The 6,000-nt window shown below is 39.5% G+C and overlaps 1 protein-coding gene across 15 annotated transcripts in view; it reads right to left on the bottom strand.

Moving 5' to 3' along the window:
- ANKS1B (ankyrin repeat and sterile alpha motif domain containing 1B) overlaps nt 1–6,000 on the bottom strand; it is a 1,051,872-nt gene that overhangs the window by 210,018 nt on the left and 835,854 nt on the right. The gene's annotated exons all lie outside the window — the stretch shown is intronic.

A 6,000-nucleotide genomic window follows, 5' to 3' on the forward strand; every position in this document is an offset into this window, starting at 1 on the left:
TTAACAAAGGCTATCTGGAATAAACACATGCCAGGCACACTGTAGATAAAGAACCAGGCCACCTCCCCACACTGAGGTCCTTGTTTTAGAGATTTTAGTTGATTTTGATAACTGACCATTTGGGGCCACTTGTTTTTTTTTTTTTTTTTTTTTTCTCTTCCTGAGCTTCAAGTTCCTGCTTTATGTTTTGAATTGGCCAATAAAGAGTGAGCTCAAGAAATCCTAGGCCCTTGCCCTCCATCCCAATAAAAGCAGAATCTCAGGTCCCTGTTGTCTGTCTCTGTCTCTGTGTCTCTCTCTATTGGAGATCTCATTCGCCTGTGTGCCTTGTATGCTCCAGGGCTTGAAAATAATTAATTCTTTCTTTTTCTTCAAAGTTTCCTAATAGTTATTGCTGAAGGGCATCTTGCAATCATAGAAAGGACCACAAGGGTTAGTTCAATTGTAACATTGGTTTAGAAAGGGAAGATGTCTGTGGAAAGCTCGCTGGAGCTTAGATGAGTGCACCCAGTCATTTCTAGCCAATGGCATTATTATCAATAGGCTGAGCCTCGCACAAAACACAGTATTTTACAGTTTTCAGTGTACAAATCTTTCACCTCTTTGGTTAAGTTTATTCTTAAGTATTTTATTCTTTTCGATGTCACAGTAAATGGGATTAAAAAAAATTTCCTTTTTAAGGGTGCCTGGGTGGCTCAGTCAGTTAAGCATCTGACTCTTGATTTCAGCTCAGGTCAGGATCTCAGGGTTGTGGGATCAAGCCCCGTGTTGGGCTCCATGCTCAGCATGGAGTCTGCTTGAGGTTCTCTTTCTCCCTCTCCCTCTGTTCATCCCCCCACTTGTGCTCTCTCTCTAAAATAAATAAATAAATGAACAAACAAATAAATAAAATCTAAAAAAAAAGAAATGCAACTGATTTTCATATTTTGATTTTTGTATCCTGCAACTTTGCTGAATTTGTTTATTGATTTAATATTTTTTGTGGTTTCTAGGGTTTTCTACCTATAAAAATGATGTCATCTGTAAACATAGATAGTTTTACCTCTTCCTTTATGATTTGGATGCCTTTCCCCTCCTTTTCTTGCTTAACTGTCCTGGCTAGAACTTCCAGTATTATGTTGAATAGAAGTGGCAAGAATGGGCATCCTGGTCTTGTTCCAGATCTTAGAGGAAAAGCTTTGTTTTTCATTGAGTAAAGATGCTAGCTGTGTGCTTTCCATCTATGACCTTTATTGTGTTGAGGTAAGGTCCTTCAATTTAACTATACTGATTGAAAAAAATCTGATTCATGTAGATCAAAATTGATCTATATACTATAGTAGGGAGTAGGTGTGCCCAGATTTTAACATGAGGGGTGAGAAACTTGGGAACTCCATTTATGGGTGGGGAGTGAGCATATAAAAAAATCACCACTTAGGGGTGCCTGGGTGGCTCAGTCAGTTAAAGTGTCTGCTTTTGGCTCAGGTCACGATCCCAGGGCCCTGGCATTGAGCCCTGCATCGGGCTCCCTACTCAGCAGACAGTCTGCTTCTCCCTCCCTCTGTCTGTTGCTCTGCCTACTTGTTCTCTCTCTCTCTCTGTCAAATAAATAAATAAAATCTTAAAAAAAAAAAACACCAGTTAGGATGTAAGCTCCTGGGGGAGCAGATGTTTTCATCAGTTTCATCCTCTATTATTTGCTTAGTGACTCTAACAGTGCCTAGCACAGAGGGGGTGCCCAATAAATATATATGGAATGACTAAGAATGGGTTACCTTTTATGTGTGACTCACGATCTGTCACCACTTCCTGAAAGGTTACCCATTACTGACAAGATACCGCTCCCGGACACTATGACAACTGCCACAGCTTAGCAGTAAGAGTTAATTTAAACTCCATAGACTTCTAGGGGTTGGGTTTCAAAAGGTTTGTTAACCTCCTGAAATTAGAAGTGTTACATAATATGTGCATATAATAAACATATATTCTATGTTGGGGGAGAAAGCCCACAGGTTTTTTTAATATTCTCAAAGGAAAGTGTGATCCAACATTTTCAGAACCACAGCGTGTGATGAGTGTCTCCACACTGAAAGAACAACTAGGAAATCCTGACAAACCAGAAACTTTGGTCGGGCAGACTTGGGTTGAAATTTCAACTCTGCCTCTTGATGGCTGGGTGATCTTGATTAAGTTTTAAAATCTGCCTTAGCTTCAATTTCTTTATCACAAAATGGGGATGATAATGACAAATCTGTAGACATAGCAGTGGAACCTGAACTTGAACCAAAATCTTTCCGTCTCTAAAGCCCATATTTTTGACAACTACTGTCCTGCTGTCATTAAATGAGATTATCCATGTGAAAGTGCTTGGTGTAGAGTAGGCACTCAGTAAATATTTGTTAAAGCAAAAACAAAAAAGACAAACAACCAAGAAGAAAAAGCCATCCTAGAAATTCCTCTTTGTCTGATTAAGGAATGTTCAAATTAAAAATATGTTTGTTATTGTTATTATAAAATCAACTCCAAAATTTGGGGGAAAGAGAAGGTATAAACTGTTGTAAGTTAGGCTAAATATGGAATAAGGAGATTCCAGTGAGTCTTTGACAGGGAATGGATAACTAGACTCACCTAACATTCAAAGGAAGAGTACTGTGAGTCCTCTAGACCTTATTGACAGAATCTACTCCTGGATCATCTACTCCTACATATACGGGACCCCCATTTCACTAGAATCCAGCAGGAAACAGAGTTCTATGTTAATTATGGTTGTCCCTCTGCCTGAACAACGGCTGAAGGACAAGCCGTCATGGAATACAGGAGTTCTAGCTGCTGTCCATTTCCAGAAGGGGAATGATTCAGTGATTCAAAAGAGAGAAGGACTGCCTCGCTCTTTGGAGTCATTTCATGGTAGTTAGGAACAGAGCTTTGGCTCAGGCATTAGCTGTTTCATTGCATTACGCTGATAAGAGACAAGTGATAGGAATTAGGTTTGCTTACATTGCAATAGTAATCTTACTTGTTGCATTTGATTTTTTTTCTCAAAATCTTTCATGGTTTTGAGATGTGTTTATTTAATTGGGCTGGAGAATGAATGATCCTATCTGTGTTCCTCAATCAGATTTGAGCGGTTTTCATCAAGTGGCTACTTTGTGTCAGGCCCATACATTATCTCATTTAAGCTTCATAACAACGTGGTAAGGTTGACTGTATCATGATTTTCATTTTTCAAATAAAGAATCAGAGGTGCAGAGAAGTTACCAAGTGGAGAACATTGCCCAACTGCCCATCGCTAGTAAGTTGTGAAGCTAGGAAGCAAACCCAGGGCTTCTGAGTCTACTTTCTATTACATTTTACTAGGCTGTGCATTAGTGTAACAGGACGGTATTTTAAAAATGGCATTTTGTGGCAGCCAGAAGGAGATCAAAACAAATATTAAAGACAGTATTGTTAGACATGGAAGTCTGGACTTGCCAAGAAATGCCTTTAATGCTACGTAATAGGAATGCTGGTATTTAGCTTGACACAGTGTCTCTTAATATCACCTGCTCCTAAAATGCAACCTAGGTGTTTTTGTAACCTGCTCTGGTGGTCCTAATAAAGTTTAAGTCATTTTCAGCATCTACAGAAAACAGAGTAAAATTAAAAATTATGGGGAACCTGAAATTTTTTTGTTTTATTTTACAAAGCAAATGTCTGGTCACAAATAAAAGTTTAAAACAGATCTCAAAATTTCTTGGTACTCACTTCTTTTGTCTGATAACATGGACATCGTGTAAAACACCCAAGACTTGTATAGAGCAAAAGTGAGGGGGAAATTAACTTTTATTGGGTACCTAAGGTTTACCAGTCATGTTTACATACTTCATCTCTTTAAAGCCCTGAGAAAATCCTGTAAGTTGGGTAATATTAGATTCATTTTAGAAAAAAACAAAAAGCAAACAAATAAAAAAAACCCCACATATTCAGAAGATCAAATAAATTACTGACAGCTGCAAAGTTGAGACTTGGCAAAGCTAAGATTTGAACCCAGATCATGTTTTTTTTTCATTTTATGATGTTGCCACATAGTTGATAAGAGCCAGAGAAGGTGAGTGTACCCAAAAGTTACCCTTTAGTTGAAACAACTCACTGTAAACTCACTGTAAGCCAGTTATGAAATGTTGGAGATGGAAGGCATTTATAGATAATGTAGTCGAACTTTTTGATTTAATAGGTGAGGAGAGTATACCTTACCTCTGAGTTATTAACTCAAAAAGGTTAAGAATGTTGTGTAAGATCACAGAGGAAGGGCAAGCATCTATGTCTTCTAAATCCCAGCTCAGTGCTGTCCGTGTTCTATCAGTATGGATAATAGTTAAGAACATGGGCCTTAGAGCTACACACTACCCATCTTCAAATTCTGGATGATCAGGGAAAGTTACCCAACCTGTCTTGGTCTATTTATTCAACTGCAATATAAATAACAGTACTTCGTAGAATTAATTAAATGAGTTAATACTTGCAAAGTGTTTAAGTCAGTGCTTGTCTCATAATAAATACTTAATAAGCATTAAGTGTTACTATTCTTACCTTGTCTCCCAAGGCCCAAGCCCACTATAGAAGCTGCTGGAGTGGTTGAACTGAAGGAGAAATAGTATAAATAGTATAAAAAGGCAAACGCTTCTGTGAGAGCATCATGAAGTAGCCCCCTGTAGAGATGGTAAGGGAGGGCACACAACAGACAGAGTAAATTCCATAGAGACTCAGCACTAGGAACTCATGAGGGTGGAGGTCTGGGTAGGCCTCACAGTGTAATCCCAAATGGAGTAGCTCAGAAAGCCATAGAATGTAACCAGCAGCCACACTGGCACACTGTGATAGGAACTAAAGAGAACATTCCACCCTGAACAAGGATAATACACTTTCTTCCCTGCTCCCTCTCTTCCTCCCTCCCTCCTTGCCTTCTTGCCTGCTTTCTTTCCTGCCTTCCATTCACCAAATGTTTTCTGAGTGACTAGTGTGTGCCAGGCCCTGGAATAATGTGCACAAAATGAAGCCTCTACCCTCATGGAACTTACTTTCTAGCGGGGAAGACGGGTGATGAACAAAGACACACATATGTAATATAGTGGAAAGGGCTACGAAGGGGTATAAAGTCATAGGGGGTGCTATTTTTTTAAGGTAGGGTGATCAGGGGTGCCTCTCGGAGGAGGTGGCCTTTGAGCAGAGACCTGAATGGAGTGAAAAAATCAACAATCACTGTCTGATAAGAGACTATGGACTATGAAAACAAACTGAGGGCTTCAGAGGGGAGGGGGTTGGGGGAATGGGATAGACCGGTGATGGGTAGTAAGGAGGGCACGTATTGCATGGTGCACTGGGTGTTATACGCAATTAATGAATCATCGAGCTTTACATCGGAAACCGGGGATGTACTGTATGGTGACTAACATAATATAATAAAAAATCATTAAAAAAAAAAACCCAATCACTGTCTGGAGAAAGAACATTCTAGACTGAGGTGAAAGCGAAGCAAATCCCAACCTATAGTGGGAAAGCTGAATGTGATTTTCAGAATAGCAAGAAGTTCTGTATGGTTAGAGCAGAGAGAGCAAGGAGTATAGACAGGGGTCAGATCACCTAGTACCTGTAGACTGAGGCATGGCCTAAACAACAGGGAAGCTTCACAAATGGTAGGGAAGTCTAGCAACTGTGTGTACTCGGGGTCATGTGAGTAGTCTACCCCACTTCCAAAGTATGTCACTGACAATCGCTTCTTTGTAGAAATAAATGAAGGGTGGATACTTTAAAAAAGAATATAGATTAGCCAGCTTGTATGTGCCTAAAGTGAAAAAACAATTGAAGCTATACGAGAAAAAAAAAGGAAATAGGTTTGACATGTTCCACATACTTGATATTCATATCATGTTAATAACATGTGAAACATATTACACTAATGGGTGCTGTTTAATTCAAGCTGAGGAACTTATTCCTAAAGCAGCAGCCTGTGGGACATGGGTGGGAGTGAGGGTTGTGGCAGGG

This window comes from Ursus maritimus, unplaced genomic scaffold, assembly GCF_017311325.1.
Source record: "Ursus maritimus isolate PB19 unplaced genomic scaffold, ASM1731132v1 scaffold_21, whole genome shotgun sequence".
Classification (NCBI taxonomy): domain Eukaryota; kingdom Metazoa; phylum Chordata; class Mammalia; order Carnivora; family Ursidae; genus Ursus; species Ursus maritimus.